The following is a 25,176-nucleotide window of genomic DNA, read 5'->3' as shown; positions in this document are numbered from 1 at the left end:
CATCAGATAAGTCAATTCAATTAAAATTTACATTAAGTTGACCATTTTCCGTGACAAACTAGCCGCAAAGCAAGTGGGAACAATGGTTCTATACATTTTAGAGCATTCTGTGGCGCTAGGGTGGCCGAACACCTCGCATGTTAATGAATAATATCACCTGGTTCAGTATTTCAACTGCAAAACCAGTCAGCGGATGATGAAATTGTATCTGAAATTAACAGGTTATCTATAGAGGTAAAAGTTTTCCCTACCAAATCAAAGATACAGCGTATGTTCTATCTATCAATCTATCTTCCGATATTTGTCGAACCCCTTGCGGGACGTATGCAGTTGATAAGGATGTTAAGAATACGATACGCATGCTTGGGTCTAGTCTGGTAGAGATAATGTATACCGTTATTACTTTACAACTGGTTTTAGTTACTTCCCTTACACTATGCATAAACTGTTGTAATGAAAATCTTTTTCTGTTTATAGGAACATCAGCTGTATCAACTATATTTTCTTTTAAAAAATACTGCACAGGTTCACATCAATTTATAAATCTAAGCATATAACGCAACCACACAATAAATCAAAATGCTCGGTTTGATTGAGACTGTTTCCCAATCCCTCGATGATTTCAAAGGACCATAAATAGTAACACTCAGTCGAAGTGAGCATTTGCTTTTCACTGCAGCCTCTAAGGGTTTCTTATATCTATAAGTAAATATGCCCTGTCTTATTTATGCAGTCTTGCACAACAACGTATCTTTAAGTTACCACAACCATAGTAAGGTTTGGTAATTCCGTACAAGAAATGTACATCATTCATGTACTTGTTTTGAAAAAGCATTTACTTTCATCATGGTTGAACATTTTAAAGGATTGTTGCAGGTTCCATATATATCAGTCAGAAATCACCTAGCAGGAAACGGTCTTGATGCTTTATTGTTTACAGTGTCTTTAAAATGCGTATCGACTTTGTACATTTTCTTTTATTAGAATAGACAAAATGAACAGTCGGCTTTAGCATTGTGACAAACATCTGTTAATTTTCAGAAGTATTTTTTTTTTCTATTTAATATTCCGATGCAGCTCCAAAAATCGGATTTTCAAGCGGCATTTTGCATTTTTAATAATTACGTATTTCTAAATTACACAAGGTCGTGGAGCATCATTGCGGGGCCGAATATTGTATTATGTGAAACGATATATATATATATATTTGTGTAGAGTTTAAGATTTGTTTTCATTAGTTTTATATTCTTGACGAAATGGTCTTTTTTCGCCGTTAACCTTAAATAGAAAAACAATTTGTCTTTGGTATCTTTTAAACTTGAGCTGATTAATTTTAATGAAGAAGTTAAAATACATATTTTCTATTTAGACCAGCTTTCCCACTACGGAAAGATAGCTGTTAAATAATATAACCGAAACAATTTTAAATTTCATTAAACAGATTAAAAGGCAAATTAAGCCACTATTATTATTATTAATATGTATAAATGGTGTACGTTTCTTTTTTAATCCGATTTAACTAAAGTCAATCTTTAACTTTTTTCACGTAAGGCTCCACCCACTAAGTGATTGGCAGGTGTAAAATAGCAATATTTGTTTTGACGATAGTTGATATGAGTCAGTGTAAAGTTAACTTTCTCAGGCTATTCATTCATAGATGTAGTAAAATTATTACTATTGACATTCTTGTAGTAGTTTTTAGATTACTTGTTCAGTTAAACGATTTCGGATATGCGGTTAGTTAGTTTTTCCTTTATGTTTAACACCTAACCAACTAATATTGTCATTGTTTCAATTAGACCGACAGATACGGGACAAAAACATTCCGTTTTATTGAAAAGACTCCACACCCCGTCTCACATTGAATTATAAACATTATCAATAAGTTCTATTTCAATTCCGTGTACAATGCTATCTCCGCCGTATTTATACAACATGTCTAATTAGTTACAAACTCTATTTTAGTCGTGTCAAATGTTTGATGAGGAAAAAGTTGTATTGTTACCATACCTTTTAGAAATGAATCACTGGCGACTAATTTGATAGGGGCTTTTATAGTAACGGGCGACACAAAAGCTCTTTAACGGCCGATAAAACAATAAGTCTAAGATCCGATTTCGCGAGATTTGCCCATTGATGAGAGATTATGCAACGGTAAATTATCATGACGCACATATAACAAAGTTAGTTAATGTCCACACCCCCCCCCCCCCCACCAAGTAATTAATGATTATCTAGACTTTGAACTTTATAAAGTCTTTCATAAGCAGCTGTTAATCAACTGAATGTTACATTAAGCCACAAACAGACTGCACATCAAGCCGTCTTGCTACCTGAAAAAACCTGATCTGCCATGTCCTACTATTTTCTGTTGTTTTTTATTTGCGATCTATGTTTGCTACTTACTCAGAGCAAACTGCACCATCATAATTGAATCAAACATACTATTGTTTAGTATAGTGTCATCCTTATTGAAAGGGACAGCCAACTTGGCTTATAAGACACATTTATTGTGCGAACCAGTTACAACCAAACTCCTCCCACAATACCAGGCGCTAGGCAGATATAAGTCGGTAACCATTCATTTAACTAGCTCGCAGTTTACGAACTTGCCTTTTCGGAACGAGTCTAATGACAAACATCCCCATGGGACTCGAACCTTCGACCTCCCGATCCCGAGGCGGACGCCTTAACCACTAGGCCACGCTGACTATATTATGTTCAAAAAGGAAAATTTCACAGCTTTTTATATTCTTTTTCTGAATTGAATTGTTCAAAGTATTAAAATCGACGTAGTTTATACGTATGGTATGCATCTACCTTAAGACTAAATTTGTGAAAGCCAAAATCAAATGCTGTATAAACCCGTGCACAATTATTATATTTTTATTTGTTTTAAAATGATGCAATCCGGATATTTACAAATGAATGTCAGTGCGTATATACTTCCAAGAATGAAAATAATACGCGGATTGAAAAATTAGATTACTTTACCCAGAGATTACTTTGAAGTTGCCTGTATGATAATAAACATACTCTTGGTCCAAAAACTGAATCCGGGTTTCATATGAACTCGTAAAGTAAAGTAAAGTTTTAGGTAACAGTCATGCTCTAAATAAAATTGTGGGTTTTACCTGCTCGGAAGTGGGCAGAAGCCAGACATTAAATAATAAGTTCTTATAATATAGACACAGATAGCAAACCGCAGTTTCTGACAGAAGCGTTTGTGGCTGGTTATAACTGATACTCTTCCTAAATTCTGCTTTATTTAAGTTCTAACATTATAATATTGGTACAGTTTTGTGTAATAATATTTTCATTTATCCCACTATTCATATGTAACTAATCCCAATATTAATATGTAATTGATGCCAATGTTAATATGTATTTATTAGATGCAATGACAACTAATAACAAGTAATATTGAATTGAGAAGTAATACTGAATTCAGCACGTAACAAAATATTGTTATGATTCAATGATATTAAATACAGTTACACTGACTTTGTTCATTCTGTTTTTTTTTTATTTTGTTATGATATATCTATATGCATTTTTTGCAGAATTAAAATTCATCTTTACTGTTTATAAACACACCACATCTAACCGTCAAAGCTGCATAAAAATATAACGATATGTAATATTAGTTTTGCATCACTTTGATATTATTCACATAATAAAATAAGATGTATTGTCACGCTGGAAGTATTTGACTTTTTCCTAAGATTTACAACATATTTGACTTTTATCATTTTAAAAACATTTTAAACCGCTTGAAAGGAAACAATAAACGCCTCTAATTTGACTTCTGTTTGACAGAAACACTTACTAGTCTATAAGTGTCATATAGATTAAACGCCGCAAAAATGTTGAAGCCGCAGAAATTTGATGATTATTGCCGTTACTTGGATGGCCTCCTAATGATACATCGTGCGAGATGAAATAGCAAGTTTAGAGAGAAATCGAACCGAAGTGTGACTAAAAAATGTAATCATCGATTACAATGACTAAAACCATTTAAACTTGAAAGTTTAGATATTTATCTTTGAAATTTAAGGAATGTTACCCCTTAAATTGTCACATGTGCGGAGATTAACACAGGTGCCTGATTATGATCTAGAAAGTGATAAGCCGCTACGTCTGATTTCCGCTGCTATATATGATTACCCACACATGTGCACCAACTGAGAACTTTCAAAGGTGACAGTAATTTTATATTTCCAATGACTAGTAGTACAAGTAAGGTAACCTTTCATCACCAAGTTATTTATTTACCAAAGAAAACCAACATAATCCTTGTAAAAATAAATACAATTAATTACATTCTTCCTGTGTATAATTTTTTAAAAGATATAAGGTAAGGCTAGATTATCTTCCCCCCAATACTCAATACAGTTTCACATATTATCTTAGTAAGTTTCAATAATTTTGAGAAGTCTGTTAGACTCATTTATACAATATAAATAAAACAACAACAGCAACAACGAAAGTGCTAGCTATATATATATAGTATCTGTAATATATTCAAATTAGTTCCAACATTACACTGAAAAACTGTTACCAACTTAATTTCGAAATTCAATACTGTTTATTTTCATAGTTTAAATATTTCGTTATTATTGAGATTTTAACAAACACGCAACATTTTACTTATTGCAATAAAGAGTAATTCTCACGGCAAATATACAACTGTAAACACTTTGAATGATCGAATTTCCGGATCGAAGTCTCAAATCAAAGCTGGAATAATTCTATGCATTACTTATATAGAATTATGTCAGTCATTTATGGAATTATGTAATGTAATAGATACCAAACTTCAAAGAGCGGCAAACGCACGGGTCAATTTTGATGATTTTATACAAATAACGTTTACATATTTATTTATCTATAAACACGAGAATAGTCAGAATACAGAATACCTGATATTCTTACATGTCTTTATTTCTAATAATTTAGATTACCTTTGATCATAAAACCTTTTCATATTCTTAAGAATAATTACATATTTACTCTAAGGACGAGTTATTTAAATTTGGCCAGGATATAAATATTTTTGCTTCACGTCGAACAAAACAAATCTCGGTTTCTACATGTAAATGGCACTTTTCTTTCACTTTCAGTTTGGGACAAAAATCAACATAATGTTTGACTAAATCTCAGTTATAGTCTCAATATATTTGTTTTAATACGCAATATATAGGCCGTGTATAATTTTATGATATTTGCTTTAAAAGGACACAGTTCACTTTAGCTTTATGGCTTACACAATTTGAAAATTTTCATATTGTTGATAATTGTAAAAAAACAAAACAAAACAAAAAAAAAAAAAAAAACACACACACATTTTTTTTTGCTTCCAAACAGTTAATCTTCTGTAGCGAATTTAGCTTATTGATACAGATTTATTATTTTGTTCAAAATATTCCAATTGAATATTGCTGAACTCAATTGCTGAGCATTTTTGGTCATATTTATGTACCATTGGAATATTTTAGTAAGGTTCTCAGTCAAGGACCACAAAATATTTTTACTGCATGTTTAGCTTCTTTTACGTACTTATGGATATGTTTTGGTTGTGGTAGACAGCTTTTTGCTTATACTGAAAATTTCAGATTTGTTAAAAAAATCGGTTTAAAGCATGAAGGTTTCCTATACTCGTAATGTTAAAAGTATTTTCATTTGCGTCAGATATTTTCTTAAATAATGAATAAATTGTTAACGTTTACCCAGCTAAATTTCCAAAATGAACTGGTCTATCTTTCAATTTGGACTGTTCCATTTATTATTCGAAGGGGTTTTACTGAAAATTTACTGACTGAACAGCGAACAGTGCAGACCATAATCAGATTGCTGATCTTGGTTTGCACTGGTCCCAAAGGCAGAAACACTTGCCGCCAGTGTGTTAAAACAATACTTCTTGATGAAAGGAAACTTCAAATTTACTCCTTTCGGGACTTCCAGTTTTCAGGCCATTTTGGGCAAAAGTGAACCTTCTCCTTTTTAGGTAAGTTAATTCACTGTTTATTGTTTAAATAACCACACGGAAATAACAGATATTTATAATTGTATTGGATCATATTGGAAGTAGCATGCAGCTGGGGTAAAATATTGTTCGTACGTGAGCCAGTCATGATAAAAAAGGAGTAATTGATTATCATTGATGGTGGGGTAGAAAATAATACTTTAGAATCGCATGATTACGTTATTAATGCCTCTTTAGGAGTATCTAATATTTACATTTAGCTTAATAGGGAATTTGAACAAGTTTGCTACGGGTTGTTTCATCAGATCATGAGTGGTTTGTTTAAATATCAACTGTGACAGACTATTACATTTGGTTTCTGATAAACAAAGTTGCATGATCTCGCTAAATTACGGAAGTAATTGAAACAGTTATAGTCATTAAACAAAGGCCGGACACATATTATTTACGACAACTGGCTATTAATAATCTTTTTGCAAACAAACTGTTACCTCCAGTGCAATGACAAATGAAGAAATAAACAGAAACTGTAAAACTTGCTAATTTACGACATCTCAAGAGAAAAAAAAAACATACTACACTGTTAAGAAGAATTTATTTTACTGAATTTTCCAGTTTGTGTCAATCCATGAAATAAAATATAAATAAACCAAAAAATCCTATTCATTTTTATAATTTGCTTATTTCATTTTTTGTGAGTACATGTACAATTGTTGTTATATAATATTATGAATGTAAATCAATAAGCAATGAAATATAATGGAGTAAATAATAAATGAAAAAGAAGTTATTAATTTCATCTATAAAAATTAAAACGGACAGGTTCTTGTTTGCACGCGAAATGTCGTTTTTTATCACTGAAACTACGGAGTTTAATTCTACAAAATAATACTACAATAATACGGTAGTGAGCCTCTGTATATGATTTCTTAAATGCATATCTTCCTTATACAGAATAGACACCCTATAGATAACCGATCTGATAAAATACTCTAATGTCTTAAAACACAAATAACGAGATGGTAAGGAAGTGTCTGGAGTGCTGGGCTTGATTCTTGTCTTAAAAACGAATTGTTTCCAGCGCAGAGGTCAAAACAGATAAACAGTTTTCTTCCAGTAGCTGGGCCGAAATATATTAACACAGTTTCAGAAGTCGAAATGTGATGACATAGTTTTAGAAGAATATATGTTGCTTGTGACGTATGAGGAATCTTTACTTCAAGTAGGCTCATGTAATTTGTTTGTCAAGAACTTCACAATTATCCCCTTAACAAACAATTATTTTAAAGGACAATACTAGTTACAGGGAATATTTTTCAAGAAATTCTGCTTGTGACGTTACACTGATGCTGTATCGCCACGGGTACGAAATCATGCCTGTAATATGTTTAAGAGTAAAATAAATATAAGAATTAACTATGACGTCACTATTCTCATAAGCTTGTGTGATTAGCAATTCTAGAATGATTCCTGATTATGTACTTTTATTCCGGCATTTACTGAATGCAGAACGCCCCCGTCTGCACACAACCTGTTTTTTTTATACCGAAATGAAATATTTGGAGGAGTTCCAATATATCCACAAAGAAGAACTTAAAATCAAGACGAAACTGGCCTCATTGATGCTTTTTGAAGAAAGGACAGTTTTGAATACGTAGATGCAATGTACAACTAACACATTGTGTTTTTTTTTACCTTTTGAATATGTTTCCTGGACAACTTTATCATAATTTGTTGCTGATCAAACATATTGACGTACTTATCCGCCTCGCTAGCCCGTTGATAGAACGTCGACTTCGAGTGCAGGAGGTCATGGGTTCGATCACCTGCCAGAGACGTGAAAATGGTACCAGTAGCTCTCTTGATTGGCCCTCAGCATTAAAAGGGACAATGTCTTCTCTTCTCCGACGAAATCCATTCACGAATGAGGTGTCCGGAGTGATTAATATAAGTGATAGAAATTGCTTCGCATTCGTCCTAAAGTAATTAAGTATAATACATACTGACGATTTAACATGAACTAAAATTTTCTTGTTATCTAGATAAACAATCATATTAACCTTAGAAATCAGGGAAATTATGCGTGGTATCCTTTCGGATTCTACTGCAAGCTCTATCATATGTTTCAGTGTATTGTCTTCAAATCATCTGAAACACTTTGGAAGATGTAATCCCGATCTCCATAATACTGTACAGTATATTGCTCTGTGCGTCATGATGTAGTTTTGACGTGTGAAGCATTGGACATTTTTTTCTTTCATGAACATAACAAGACAACATACGGCGTTGATATTTGGCGAGGATAAGATGAATTCATGCATTTTACTAGGTGGACGGATAGCTCAGTGGTTTGCACACTGGCCTTCCAATCCTGAGGTCGGGGGTTCGATCACCGGCAGCTACTCGGGAATTTTCAGAAACGCTTTTCAGTGTTTCCCACCCAACCAGAGGTGTACTGGTCAGGAACCCAGGCAATCCTTGCGTGTATCAGTGCTATACACTGGGCACGTTAAAGAACCAGGCTGTCTATTCGCAACGAGCTAGGCTAAGTTAGCCAGACAAGCCTGTATCTGATTTCTGATCTCTCTGTCGTGGGGGCTTTGTCTCGCTCTGTCCCTCTGGTCAGATCGCTCTGTGGCTGTACTAGTAGAGGATGAATTATGCGCCCTGTATGGCTGCATTTGAACTATGTAAAGCGCCTTTAAACGTGAAATTGATCATGAAAAGGGCGCTATATAAATCTGGTATAATAATAATAATAATTAACCAAATGTTCATTCTAGATTCTCCGAATCGCAATTACTATCGCAATTATACAGTTCCTAAGTATTACTTTCCACCTCAGATGATAATCAGCTACTTGTTAGTGTAGTAAAATCTATAATATCATAAATTTATAGCTCCGCCTATTTTAAACTGATACACGAATGTTTTCGCTGAGTATAAGAGTAGTGTTTTTAATGAATATTGAAAACTTGTAGATATATTTAATTGTTCTTTTGTCTATATGTCGTGCTTTTCTTTTCAATCTATTAGCCAAATGAATATCCCTCCAACATTGCTTTTGGTATCTGAACAACAAGCATAATGTGCATGAGTAAGCAAAAATTACACGGGCTGCGTTAAATACAGATGATTTTTAAACTGGAAATTTGATACAACATAGACCTCATAGAAAAAATGACGTAATGAAGTGTGTAATTGTAAACATGGTAGATAATCTAAATAAGGCATAAATAATGTAGTCAAATTATACATAGTAAAACAAAGTCCTTATATGTGTGTTTCACTCTCGTGGTGTCAAATTAAAACGGTAATATTCAAACTACACTTTTTCAAGAAATGAAAAATTGGTGGATTAGACTTACAGCAACGTCAATAGTTAAGAGAAGAATTGACGTTGGACTCTCATCATCGCTGCATACGCTTCTGTATGATGTACCAGTTTAATTCTCTTTCGGATTAAATGCAAGTTGTCACTTAAGATATGGAATAATAAAATGATGCTGATGAAGATTCTAATTTAGTTTCTTTGATTTAATCAGTTGTATCTGTTAATCAATCAATACCTATTTATGTATTCACTGGATTTCCACATATTAATCTATTGTAAGACGAATTCCTTATTACTTCCTAAACGAAATTGTCCCAGTCTCCAGTGATGTATTAGTTTTCTCCAATAAGATAAATCATGATAGTGTTTAAGTTATGCAAACCTTATGTTTGGCACGCACTCGTTTAAAGACGGATGTAAAATTGAGTAACAATACATAATTATATAGAGATTTTATTTACATATAAAACTGACAGCTATGATGAACAAAGTTTATAATTTTCTGTTCTAATCTTAAAAAAGCATCCATCGTTCCCATACAAGGTTGCCGTGTGGACCTAAATGGCTGAGAGGCATAGGACGAATGACTTGTCCCTCGTCAATGTGGTAAAGATAAGCAGCAGACTTGCGGACATTTAATGGTTCTACCAGAGTACCTGTTAGTGGAGCAATGCGCAGTTAGAGCGCCTGGGTTCTTCTGTGCATTACAGATTTGACCATAGCTGTTTCGGTGTGTGACTTAAAACAAGAAAACAGAGTTGTCCTTGTCAATATAAGAGAATGGAACGGCTACTCTAGAGAGATATATAAGTACAATGTAGTAATATACTTTAATTTTTTTTTAGATCACTCTAAAAATAACACGGGAATACAATTGCATGTACCTTTCAATATTTCTCTCCATAACTGTCACGTTCTCCACCGGAAATAGGTCAGGGTTGCGTTAAAAGTGCAATTCTTAAGATTTTTGTCTTCGTTATCGAAACAATTTCCATTTCTAGTAATTGTTACTTGAAATCAAGTGAAAATGATTGAGTAGTTCGTAAGACACACAGTATTTAAGCCGCGCCATGAGAAAACCAACATAGTGCGTTTGCGACCAGCATAGATCCAGACCAGCCTGCTTTCAAAGCCTATTGCAATCACAGAAACTGTTAGCGAACAGCATGGATCCTGGTCTGGATCCATGCTGATCGCAAACGCACTATGTTGGTTTTCTCATGGCGCGGCTCAATTAAGGAATTCGGTTGTGTTTTCATCATGATACACTTACATCACATCTACTGGATTTATGTTTGGCAAATGCATAACTTTATAGAATCTAACGTTACCAAATTTTAGATTTTTTTTCAAATATGGTTTCGTAAAAGTGATAAAGCTGTTTTATAGATAGTCTATATATAATACTAGTATACATATTTTTCTTTTCTTTTCAATGGAATACCATTTATCTACAGGGCTTGGTTCGTTAAAAAGATCTTATCACAATAGAAAAATAACGAAACTGTTACTATTCAGGGTGAATGCATTTGAATAGAATTCTTTTTTTCTAAATCTTTAAACAAGTAACAGAACCAACGCCTTTTATTGACAATTACATTTATATTTTGAAATGGGATATAAACTAAGTCAAATGTCTTACATTTTGTAACTCAATGCGGCTCATAAATATTAACTCAAATGGACAAAGGTTGTTCTTTATAACACACTTGCTTTGTCGCGCCTGTCAATTAGCAAAAGCATCTAACGTTAGAATAAAACCTACGTGCACCTATGGTATTTTCTTAGTTATAGGCTTATCAAATGTAGTTTTAGTGTTTGTTTATTTCTTCTTAAATACTAGACAGTACCTTTGCTATATTGCACGAAAACTTGCAGTTGTTTCCTCTTTTACATTGGATTGGTACAAATGTTTCAGAACATCTTAACAAGCATACCAGTCGTAACTCCATACGCTCTCTCCGATATTTCTGGCGATTTCTTTCATAATTCTTATAATACATTCATCAAAGTAATATATTGATACTGACAAAGACATCGACTTTGCAGTTTCTTTAAATGTATAAAAGTATATTTTAGAAAATGTATTGGCGTTTCGAAAAAAGTTGTTTTTTCCTCACATTTTCTTTTACACAGAGGTGCCCTATTTTTGTAATTAAATAAAATTCTCGAGATTAAATATTCATGTAAAACTGATGCAATTCTGAACGTTTTCAGAGTTAGGGCTCCGGGGTGAGGTTATGGGTGCGACCTGATAAGCCTATCGATATTTTGTCGAAAGTATTAAAACAAATAACCCAAAATTTGCTGTTAGAAATCTGTTCTTTTTTTTACATCCCATGACTGTCCTATGCCCTCTTCCTTCAGAATGAAGAAAATGTTTTTATGGCTAAAGTAAGATATTACGAACAGTCTTGAATCTTATAATCAATCAACATGTGCCATCCTCTACCTAAATTGCTAAACTATCTTCTCAAAAACCAGTTGTTCAAATTTGATGTGATTTCACAGAAATGGTCACTAATACCAAATGACAAAGATAAAAATAAAATGTGTTTTACATATTCTTACAATTTGTAGCTGCTTTGGTAGCCCAATCAGTGGCCATGCATAAAATATTTCCGATGAAAAGGTGATATTCAACTTAAATATATAAAAGCTACTTTATCTGACACATGGTCTGATTGTTTTTTTTTTTCTACTGAATACAATATCAGCGACATAGGGCCACTAAGATACCTTCCTTCTATGTCTAAAATTAAGGATTTTATGATTATATTAATGTTTATGATTTTTAATCAGAAATTTAAAAGATGGAGAGCAGATTATTACCGTACATATCAAGCACATTCAAGCAGTTGGTTAAAAACTGTTGTTGATAACTGCTTCTTCAACAGCATCATTTAGGATCCGTTGTAGTTGTACTACAGCGTATAATTATTAAACACGTTTCTTTGCAAATTAAACAAAATTTGAGTTATTTTCACTCCAAGTATTCGATAAACATCTAATTTATACATAAATGTACTGACGGTTTTTTTTTTAAAAAATAAATGTCCAATTAGTGCTATCGAATAGAAAAGTAAAAATATAATATGCCCTGCCTTCTTAATTCGTTTGTTTTGAGCAATCCCCGTGTAATAAGTCTTTGATTAGCCATGCTTTTTTTATTATTATTTCAGAAACCATTTACAAGGAAAAAGAAAGAGTCACAGCGGGTCCAAGAACGCAATTTTTAGTCTCTTCATAGACTGTGATACTTAAATTTCAGCAACTATCTCTGGAGTAATGCTGCAACATCTGTCTAATGATTGATCACAAAAGATACACATTCCTAACAATAACTAAACATCTAACGAGACAGACGTTGGCAGATCAAACAATATTCTTCGATATAAATCAAGTGTTAGAGAAATGCAATCTGACTAGGAATATGTCCGAATGTTTGACTACAAGCACACTTTAATGTCTTGCGACATACCTCGGGTAAAGTCTCCAGTTGAAATGTTTGACTTGTTACGTTCTAAGCTTATAACATTTTAAAAACAAGTCTGTTTAATGTAGGTGGCATGATGATATGTACTTGTAAATTGTTTCAGCCAGTGCTTATGTAATTCACCTTAGGCTAAATCTCACATGAATGATTGGTACAATTAGTCATTATTTCCGTTGGTCGTTTGGGATCTGTGTCATTTATAATAGAGATCCGTCAGGGAATATGAGGGGTGTTGCAAATTCAAACAGCCTCAACTAAATCGAGTCTTTTTATTACGTCCAGTGCGTCCATCTGGTATTCTTATAGACTTATTAACTATTATAACACCCTTGGTAACTGTCGTGAAAATCACCTCGTACTTGCACGTGGTTATTATTATTTCTGAACCCTTTAGATCTTAACGTTCATTCAATGTTTATTTGTAAGAAAGTTTCGGTTAAGCGGGTAAAAGGGAGGCGCAAGGGGTATTAGCGCTACAATTCCACTAACTCCATCAAACCATGTCTGCTAATATTTGACTTGATATCGTTCAGTGTTTCGAAAAGTTGTTCTTAGATTCTTGTAACACCTAAATTAATATTCAGTATTTCTAAACTTTAGATATATCAAATTTGACTAAAATGACCGCCTATTTCAAATTTAAATTTCAGCATCTTTGTAGAATTTCAATTAATATACGCGTTGTCCGTTCGTGACAATATTGAATAATTTCGACTAAACCTTCTTCTCTAAATGTTGTTTAATAAAGATATACTGATGCTAAATTGATTGACGCAGTCCGTTATCCTGGTGTACTGTTGTATTTGTGAACATTCAAAACATGCATGCAAAACTCATATCCATTGGTCAGTAAAGGTCAATGTAAATAAAATAATCTTAGTGTTGAACATATCCACAAAACGCATTCATTGAGACTATCAACCTACAGAAATACAAGTTACAACACTTCTGTCCGTCTGGAAGAATCCTAGAAAATTTGAAGCAGATCTTGAAAAGTAAGAGTTAATAGTTTAAAAATAAACCTCTATCTTACTACAAAAGTATAATAACAATTGTCTGAAAAAAATGTTTCTGAAAAGCGTTGTGATTAAAAATTTGAATATACTTCTATGATCAAATTGCTTTGACTTTTATAGAATCACTAAGATAGATAAAAAAAAACATGCATTTAAACGGTCCCAAATTGAATAAATTTGTGTTATTTATTATTAAATAGAACTTTATGTATATCAATTTTCTGAAAGTCTACCAAGAAACATATGAAGCAAAATATATAAATGCATAATTAAATGTTTCGCCTTGGAATGAAATATAGGAAGTGACGGAACCATCATATCATGCCAAAGGATATATCTCTCAAGTGCAGCACTTAAATAAAAACAGTGTGACTTGAAAGGCATTTTGAAATTTAGGACTACCTTTTTATTGTTTATATACATAGCATTACATACCAGTTTATTGTTTTGGAAACTGTGCAGTTTATTCACTTTTTATGCAATCTTTTTCTATGTCCATACAACAAAAAGTAATCAGATAAAAAAGACGAAATAAAAAATAAAAGCAAGTGACGATGACGATGATATCAAACTGCGCTGTACACTTCTGTCATATATAGGTTTTTTTTATTCAATATGTCGCTTACTATGCTAGGCTGAATGCCGCCGGAGCGCACATCGGGATCTTATCTTTACTTATAAAATACGATAGGAACCTTGAAGAGAACAGAGAAAGTTGAAAAATAGTTTCTTTGTATATAATGACAGCTCAAGTCCATTTAAGGAGGTAGGTTACCTTGTTACAAGGGTAAATTCAAATTAGTTGAACCGCAGCATTCTTTTGTATTTCGTGTAATATGAAGTTTTAACTGCTACAATCTCAATTTCGTTTGTCTCTGTCCCTTCAAGTTCATTTTTTATCCAGGTTTGAAGAACATGACCCTCCAAAGGTATTTCATATTGAAAGAAGAAGGAAAATACGGATATTTAACACTTTTCAGTGTATTTTAATTTCATTGATATCCGTAGAAGTCTGCATAATTGATAAATTTACTAATATGTACGTTAGCTTTCTAATAAAAGCTTAAAATGTATATGTCGCGGGGCTCGTGTTTCCATGGTAACGCATTTTCTCTCATTTTTAAACAACTATGCATAAAAATAGGGGTTTTCGACGGCTTCAGTGCCATTCTGATAATGACCAACATGGAATGTTTGGGTAATATTATTAGCAAAATACCAAGCACTTTACATGGTACCCTATTTTTCTTAAAGTTTAAAGTAACCATGGCAACAGAGATGTTTAAAATAGCTTATATCTTGCTTTTTGTCGTAATTTCTTATAAAAAAGTATTGAATAAGATTATCTTTCTAGTTGATGTAGCTTTAAAACATATTATTTCTAACGTAAGTTATATTTTCGTGTTATTTGCATTTATTCAAACAAATTTCACAACTTAAAATACTTACAGCAGTACCCTCGTCTGGAATTTTTCATGGAAAAATCGTTCAGCATGCTGCTATTATTCTCATGGATATTGTTGAAATGAAAATAAAAAGCCGAAGCTGTGTTTCTTAAATAGACCAGTGTCAACGCTTTTAAATTTTACATTTAGATACATAGGTCACGGGCTTCGTTTCCATGGTAACATCAATTCAATTCAAGAAACCACAATTTTCTACTGAAATTTGAACAATTTTAGATCTTAGTTTTAGTACATAAGTAACAAATTATCAACGGAACCTTAAAAATAGGTATTACAAATCAAACTGCTAGATTTTCTATTTGAAAATGGCTGTAACAAGTAACCTTTCACCCAACTATATTCCAAATAAATTACTTATCATCACCCATTTTCTTACATTCCGCATAACATTTCAATATAACTAAATAAAAGAAGCAAAATATTGATTATTATTCAGAGCAAAAGGCTCATAAAAAATATTTCAGCAAATAATGGTTATTTGAAAATAGTTAAAATAAAGAAAATGCACAGAATTACATACTTTCAAGATAAAAGCTATTAATTTTGCGCGGTAACTGACACGTAACGTCATGACGTCAATGACGTCATTTTAAGGCAACATTGTTTTGAAGCGTTTCTGTGGCAATTTATTCATTATTTCTGCATTATTAAACCATAAAGCATCAGATCGAAGACAGGTTCATGATTTGTTTTCAGAAGAATGAATATACAAACACATTTAGTTTGTCGTAAACGTCGTCGTAAATCGTCACGTTAGCTTCCGGTTGGACATGCGCACATACAAATATGAAGGTAACCTACCTCCTTAAGTAGAAATACGTAATGAAATACAATATTTCTTCAAATGCGTATCGCATGCTGGTCGAAACTGCTATGAATTTCCTCTTGATATGTATGAGATATGCTATGAAATTTTGATCTCTAATTAAAATATATCACGAATATGGTTTATGTATCTTTTAAAGAGATTTTTTTTCTCACTGTACAGGATGTTTTCAACACCCCCGATTATGCTTCGTCACCTGCATAGTGAGATTTAATGTTTGAAAATGCATTAACTTCAGCCTATATTCGTGCGATTGTCATATATGATTACGATTACAGAAACAGAAATTAAGACAGTCGTAAGTGTCGCTACAAAAGTTATGTTGAAGAAAACTATACATTGAAATTAATGTTCCTCAAATGACATTTGAAAATATCACACGCCGTTGTCGAATGTCAAGAATTCATTATAATCAGATATGATTAATGCAAAACTCCTGTCTATATATACTGACCTTTCTGTTGCTGTTCAGTTTTTCTTCCTTGACAATCGTCCTCCATTTTGTACTAATGCATAGACAATTCAGTGACAGCTCAATAATCTTGCAAAGCAAATTTTTAGTGATAAGTGACACTGAAAGCAAGACTTGCAGTATTGCCTTATTGAGTCCATATCCGCTGCAACAATTATTAAATTGTGAAATAAGAATATTGATGCGAATTGTATATCAAAAGTAGACGCACAATAAAGTCAGCCACACAGTAAGGCAAGCCGTATGGAATTAATAATGCATTTAGTTCAAAGCGTTGCAGCGATTATTTAACTCTGAATATTAAGAGTGTACATTAACAGTAAACGACTTATGATAAGGCAATTCCTAATTAATACATCAAGTTAAAACTACCTAAACCATTATTGAACTGTTAAAATATGAATGCACGGCGTGTACATCAACACACGACAGACAATAGAATCAGCTTCACTTCACAAGTAGCATTTTCTCCGCCGTTCAAGTTGCGGATAGGTAGGTAACCTTTTTACTAGCAATCGTTAAAAAGTATTATGTCAAAACAGATTTTTATATGCATGGCATTTCAGCGTATTACAGTATATTACTTGCAATTCTGATTTACGCCATTGGTTTATTGGTTTAAACGAACAGTAATAATTTCAGCATGATGTCGCTTTTTGAAGAAGGCCATGAGTCTCTGTCAAATAACTTGAAAAAAAAAGTCCCGTGTAGATAAGACGTTTCTGTTTCTAGTACATGTACATAATATATCAGTGCGAATAAATTTTGTTCACAAAAAGTTAAAAATAAACCAAACATTTAAACACATATTTTATCACTTTTATTATTAATTTTATTATTTTATCACTAAAATAAAAGATAATATACATAAAATTCAAATTCATTAACTGTTTTTACTGTATTGCTAAACACCAAAACTCGCATTTCCAGATTAAGTTTCCAGATATATAGGATACTAAGTTTGTCTCAAAATTAAAAGATGTTAAAATAGAACACAAAAACAACATAATATTCAAACGCATTTAAATGTTTCAGAATATAACATATGTTTGTTTTATTTTAAAAGTATCTTGGCATTAAACAGCGTTTGAATACTTTTAGCCATGCATAACTATTTCTGATATTCTAGTTCATTAATGTAGAACTGTTCATAAAATATGAAAACTACTAATTAAATATGGGTATAATCTGTGTGTGTGTTTTTTTTTTATTTATTTGACTATCGAATGAAATGGATTGGTTTTATTTCTATTATTTTTTTTTTCAATTTACGCTAGAAAATAGAGGAGCCAAAAGGAATATGTGCATTGTATTTTGACGAAAGGCGTTGATTTTTTGTTGGGATGTTTTTATCCCATGTCCCTTCCAATACGAATATGAACACTGATTTATTATTGCTAATCTGACTAGAGTGTTTGATCATAACAAGGCAAACTTAATTGAAGAAGTCACTAAGTGTCTATACAAATATATTCATATCTTCACGTTTGAACCACCTGTTTAAAGTGCTTTACTTTGTAAAACCATAAAAGATTTAAAGCCCTCTAATCTCAAGGAATAGGTCTATTAATGGTTAATAATCATTAATCTGTGACTTATTTGTTGAATTTTGCTTTTCAGTGTAAAAGACGCGCACCACTCTCAATTGACATATCATCCAATTCCCCTATCCCTGTCGTTTTAAACCCAATTCATGAGCAGATTACACTGTGAATACGACCACAGCAAAGAGACTTTTAAAATTACATACTTTAGTAACATCTGTTTATAAAATACACGATGTGGTTTAAATTTACTACGATATTATTGGTATTAAACTATACTCTAATTTATGTTAATATTCTCGTTTTGTTACAGAATTTTAATCTCCTGTAATCGATGTTTCGGAAAGGAGATCATACGAATTTAACACTCCATCCCTGTGGAATGAAACAAGTTGACAAAGTAAACATAAACTACCTTCTTTTTGAAGAACTGCAATGTAATGGCGAAAGTTCTCAAAAGGTTTTTTTTATCAATTTGTGTGTGTGTGGCTTTTTTGGTGTGTATATGTGGTTAATAAAATTGTTACTAAAGGTTTTTTTTTTCATTTTTCCATACCTCCATGCATCATTTAGATTACTCTGGAGATTTCAAGTCGGCTGCTGCTTTACCGCTTCCGCTGTCTTTTATTGCATTTGAATTTCAGATAGGCATGGATAAAAAATTCATTCAAGAAGACCAACCAGTTGGTTTACCTTACCCATGTACCTTTTAGAGAAAAACACTTGAAAGTTGCTTACAATAGCAGCAGACGACTTAGTAGCACAAGCAAATATAAACTGTTTGTTTCATTTGTCGTAAACGGAACACTGCCTGTTTGACATCCTTTTATATTATCATTCAAAATCGTGATTGTTAACGTTTTTATTGTTTCCCATAAAGAAGATCAAGTAAACAAAGGCAAACGCACAATAATAGATCATGATATTTGAAGTGCAATGAAAGTAATTTTGGAAACTCATTAACAGTGGCCACAGAAATTGACTTTGACAAATAAATCTCTCTTTTTTCTTTATTTCAAGATATGTTTATTTGCTGAACATATAAGTTAAGTTTTTAAAGGGAGTTTAGATTTCGTACACATTTGTAAGATAATGGAGTCGTTTACTTGTACAAAACAATCCCAGATGTCGACCAGTCTAACCAGACGACAGTATCCATATTTTTCTGACATAAGAGTGTTGCTGTAATATATCAGACGAAACTATTGATACTTTTATATTTTTAGATTCAAATTCAAATAAAAATGACAGCGGAGGTGCAGAAAAGCGTTATAAAAGATTTTTCTCCGGGAAAAAATCAGTTATAGATTATGACTGTATTTTTTTTATCTGAAATATGTATCGAATGATGTTGGAATTAATCTGCAAAATCAATTTATATTTATTCTCGGTTACATTTTATTGATGATTATCGTAAGTTGTTAACGCAAAAACGGAACGCTATTGTAATAAATCATTTATTCAGCTGTTGGAAACCGGTTAAATCAAACAATTAACACAATCCAGACAGATACCTGAATTTTATATCATAAAGATAAAAGATAAAACAGGCATTCACTTTCAAGTTTACAATTTATTGCTCTCAAATGGGGCGTAAACCATCAGTTTGTCTTTTTACATATTTATTGACATTTCTTCACAGACATAAGAAATAAATTGGTACAATTATAAAAGTATTATAATCTATTGCTCCATAAATTGATTTTTCAAACTTAACAGCATTTTATGAAATGGTTTTGAATGAAATCAAAAAAGCAATCTTTAGAACCATCAATTTAGCATTTAAAAGTTTACACCCTGTATGGTCCTCCACTTCAATTAAATTAATGTAAAGTTGATATAAAATAACGCATTAAGCAATATTTCAAATTTTCTAATATTAAATTATTAAATGTTTAGTCTGAGTTAATATCAAGAAATCTGTAAAATGTGTAATATTGTTAACTATCCGAATATCAATCTCAATTAGTCTGTGATCAAATATAGAAACCAGACACTCGTCAAGTTTTCTAAAAGACATTCCAGACAATGCCCAAACCATTGAACGTGAGTTTAAATTTATATGCCGTGAATCATTCATCAAAAACAACTGTTAGTAATAGGGGAAAGGATTCCTAATATAGGCTTCTATGACTAAAGCTGGGACAGGAAGCAATTTTGTTTGTTTCTTTTTTAGGAGGTGGGGGTGATAGATTTTCCTTTGTCCGTCCATCCATATGGGATGTACGTACGTCTGAATTTGTGTCGCGCATACCTCAAAAGTATTTGACCAAGAGTCATCAACCATGATTGGAGAATTGCTTTTGGTGTTTAGTTTGGGATTTCACTCAGTAAGACTAGAATAATGGTCCTTGACATAGCCAAAAATTTGTACAAAGGCCCCGAAGGTTGGCATCGCATTATCTCAAGAAGTATTTAACCTTAAGCCATGCTTGATTCATATGAAGTTGTGTGTTTTATTCGGCATTAATCCTGCCCCATTAAAGCACAATATATTTTTTTGTTTTTTACTCATTCAGTTTATTTCCTGTTTTGTAGTACCCTTGTCCCAAATCGGACATCAAACTACTAGGTTACATGAAAGTTTTCTTAGACTTGCATTGACAAAAATTACACATGACTGTATAGGAACAGTAAGTTGGGGCATCAGTGATCTATGAACCCTTGTCTAGCTTCGAATTATATCTATATAGGAGGAGAACGTTACCCAAGTTTAATATGAAAAAAATAAAATGGGGAGTAGACTCTTTGGAAGTGTTGAGAACGGCTAACGCAATCAGAGACACAAATCGTACAGCAGACCAACCAGAAATAGAGACTGTAGCGGAAAATACAATTGACGTGTTGCTTTAAATTTCTATCAACAACTGCACTGTAATTATATGAAATATATTGAAAATGGCGATGAGAAGAGGAATGGGTAAATATAGATGGGGAGGCATAAAAAATGGGACCATTGGCAAGGAAGAGAGGAGGTTGAAGGGAATAAACTTCACCAACATACACAACAATTTACTTAACATATAAAATGAAACGGACAAAAACATATTTATAATAGGGAATAAGCCTTAGAACGACCAGCTACCTATATAACGGAAACTGAGGCTGTGGGTATGCAAACTATTTCCAACTAGTTGGAATAAAATAATTCCCCGCTGAGACAAGCCTTAATATGAGTTACAAAAATACCAGAAAACATATAAATAGGACCAATCCGAGATATCAGTACACTAATGTTACCAAAAACTTGTCTGAAATTAGAGCTTTTAAGACTACCTTCAATGTGATAACGATTACTTTTGTTGTCGATATATTTGTAGAAATCTTACGATGCTCCTTTTAGATCAATCACAGCTTTTGGTTAATGCCGTATCTAGTAGATAGCACGATCACCATTTGAACAGCCAGGAGAATCATCTAGCCTGTAATATAGTCAGACTAAACGTATAGGAATATTTTAATTATATAATACGCAGTCTGAACAGCATTTTTAACTATACAATGATCAAATGATATTTCAACTACACAGTATTCAGAATGAACGCATAAATTATTTTACAACGCATTAAAATATTTCAACTACACAGTGTTATAAAAATATGTCACAACGCACTGAAATATCATATAGTATTGAAATACTAAGAAATATTCAAACAACATAATGGTGGGTTAGAAAAGCACATAGATATTTCAGTTATACAACAGTCAAATTGAATAGTATGTAAATCCTATGATACATTTCAATTACACAATGGTAGGTTTGAAAAGCACATAAATACTTAACTACATTTGTACATGATGGTAGGTTTGAAAAGCACGTGGATATTTCAACTACACAACGGTCAAATTGAATAGTACTGAAATACTAAGAAGTATTCAACTACACTACACAATGGTCAAACTGAATAGTACTGAAATGCTGCTTAGAAATATTCAACTACACAATGGCAGGTTTGAACAGTATATTATATTTCAACTAAACAATATTCTAACTGAATAAGATAGGAAAAAGTCTCCACATTAAATATTGAACTGCACAGAAACTGAACAGACTAAATAGCACATAAAATAACATTCCGCTACAAAATGAAAGGACATCGCAGGGAACTCATCTGTTGGGAAAAACATAATTCGGACTAGTTTATCTCTGAAGTTGCTAGGGACAGCATACAACCAGCAGGTTAGGTAAATATGCACGTGCGTTAAACAATTAAAACAAACTCAGATCCATTGTCTTAAAAAGATTGCTCGAACTTAATCAAAGGTCTACATTAATAAAGAATAAACTGTCATGATTTTATTTACGTTAACCCGTTATGTTTTGCATATAGAAACTAAAGTATAATTACGTATAGATAGATTTTCGTTGATATTTGAATTAGGAAGTTTGGGACTTCCGGTAGTTAAGATAATACTGAACAGGCATGCCTAATTATTCATTTGTATTTTGTAATTTACAAAATCATTTGATGTTGACGCAGACTACCATGTTTTATAATATAACATCAAAGATGGTAAATTTGTATGCGGTTGTATACCATAGAAAATATATAGCATTCCCATCCTTTCACCTAAAGGTGAAGGTTAACATTAGAAAAGTTTAAATTAATTTTTACACGTTTAATGGTTTGTGGTTAACAGTAAAACATGATGAATGATAATGAAGATTTATAGGTAAACTATTCAGGTTTTTTTGTCATAATTTAATTTACTTTAATACTCAGTTTTAGATATAGATCTGTTAAAGTGAATCATTTATTTCGATGAACGATTAAATCAACTGGCAGTAAATGTGCTTCAAATCACAGTAAAATGTGATTCATTAACATTTCTTAAAATTTCATCCAAACGACCTAGTTAGGATCTAGTTACAAAAACGCAATTAGTCATAATATTTACTTTATTTCTATTTTAACAACCAACAAAATTAAAGGGAATAACTCACACATATTTCAAAACTGCTCAAAAGTTTAGATGCATACTAAAGACATTTTTTCATAAATGTCGAATGATTCCCTGTATTTTTAACTATTGAGAGATGATAAAATTTAAATATCCATTTTTTATTCATGATTTTTTTTTTAAATATTTTAATTTTCAAAAAACCCAACTCTAAATATCACAAAATTCACCCAGACAGCTATTTCATGCTAAACTTAACTTATTGTTATCTTATACATCATCTTGCCCCTTTAAAAATATGGTCGTTGTTTTTTTTTTCAATGAAAACCAATATTATACATTAATGTTTTGCTCTTTCATGTTATTCAAATAGAAGTCTGTCTTATGTGACACTAATGTTTCTTTATTTCCCGTTGTGACTGGGAAAAGAAGTCATTTTCATAATTTATATACTTTCTAACTGACACAGTAATTGTTAAATTGTGGACGAATGTGAAAATTGTCGTTGTAATCAAAGTGTTTGATCTGAACCACCCGCAACACTATATGTACATTGGACAATTAGGAACACTCTATAGTACAGTAACAGTTACGGTTCTTTTAAAGATTCTTGACGTTAAAAATGATTTCAAAGAGAAAAATGAAAACCATAACATTATAAATAAACATCAAATGACTATTAATGTTTAATATATGCATTTAATCAAAACGTACCGTTCACGAGTTTGTAAGAAAATGTAAAACTGTATTGTCGTGATATTAGTTTATTTATGTATTTTAATTGATAACTATTTAATTGCTGCATCGTTTCAAATGAAGGATGATAAATTAATTTTGTAAAAAAGGATACATTATTGCATTGTTATTTAAGACAAGAGTTGGAGCTCAAAGCGAGATGTGAGCAAAATCTTAACTTTAAACAGTTGTTACATAGTGAACTGGATTGTTTCTTTGCGAACAATTATCTTACGGTGAATTTCAGACAGAATTTCGCCCCCGCATGTTTGGGGTAAAAATTAAGACCCAAGCCACAGGAAATTTTGATGAATTTTTCTCAAACACAGATAAAATTGATTTTGATTCGTTAATCGCATTGCAGCAATTTTCTTTTTTGTAATGTTCCAGTACAGCTGTATATTTCACTCAATAAGCGAATGACTGGCTCTAGAAAACATTTCCTGTAGTTGGTTTTGTTCATATTAATTCAATTTTATAATGACACCCCACCCTACCCTCTCATCCCACAGCTATCTGTTAGTAATTGATTTCACAAACGAAGTGACTCGCTGCAAAATTAAAACTGGTTTTATTTACTTTAATTCAGCTTACGCACACACACGCACGCACGCACGCACGCACGCGCGCACACACACACCTTGATCGTCTCTGAAGTTAGTGTCTTCTATTTGAAAGAGCGTTCTTGTCAAAATATTTACTGACTTCAAACATGTCTGACTCCTGTAATGGTATGATGACAGTTAAGTAGTATATGTAAGCTTCCAAGAAGTCTTGATGTTTTCAAAATATGTCATAAAATGTTCAAGCAATAAAAGAGACACGTCTTCTAATGACAATATTATCGCTGTGGTAAGGCTAATGACTAAAATGTTGAGTGTCACAAAAAATTATGAATGCACAAAACCCTATCCATCATCGGTCTCTTTGTAAGTGAATGGTCTTTTCTTTTCTCATCAAAAGGCGCATTTTATCAATGAAAATTCACCGTAGTGTTTAATTTGACTGAATACTGTAGTTTGTTTCATAATTAGCGTAGAAATAGTGTTAAGTGTTATATTTCTGTCTAATTGTAATTAATTCAATAGACATATAACATGCTTCTCATTTTGTCCGACCGCGAGTAATAGCGCCTGTCTCCTATGGCCATAAAATGAATGAAAGCTGTTTTAATTTATGCTTAAAATTCACTTTAAAATTAATTTATGAGCAATTAAGACAAAATGAAGCACATATAAACTTTAGTCATAAACGGTCATTAATGTCGCAATTATGGCAATACAAACGTTTGTATGGAACATATGGAAGATTTTACTACTACAAGATGTCGCTCCTCAAAAGGTATCTTGACCTAATCAGGTCGGCATGACAGTAAAATATTGCAATTATAAAGGTAACC

The 25,176-nt window shown here is 32.3% G+C and overlaps 1 long non-coding RNA gene across 2 annotated transcripts in view; it reads right to left on the bottom strand.

Moving 5' to 3' along the window:
- Positions 1–25,176, bottom strand: part of LOC123529442 (uncharacterized) — a 59,470-nt gene that overhangs the window by 21,270 nt on the left and 13,024 nt on the right. Inside the window, exons 3-5 of one of the 2 annotated variants that reach the window (XR_006682142.2) lie at positions 21,417–21,562; positions 16,579–16,741; positions 9,235–10,058 (exon numbers count right to left, since the gene is read on the bottom strand). This is a non-coding gene — a long non-coding RNA (uncharacterized LOC123529442). Of the gene's footprint in view, positions 1–9,234; positions 10,059–16,578; positions 16,742–21,416; positions 21,563–25,176 lie in introns of those variants that run through there. The other variant, XR_006682144.2, reaches the window with a different exon arrangement.

The sequence above is a fragment of the Mercenaria mercenaria genome, chromosome 13, assembly GCF_021730395.1.
Source record: "Mercenaria mercenaria strain notata chromosome 13, MADL_Memer_1, whole genome shotgun sequence".
NCBI classification, from domain to species: Eukaryota; Metazoa; Mollusca; class Bivalvia; order Venerida; family Veneridae; genus Mercenaria; species Mercenaria mercenaria.
The sequence above is the reverse complement of the archived record's forward strand: the minus strand, read 5'-3'. Positions and strand labels throughout refer to the sequence as shown.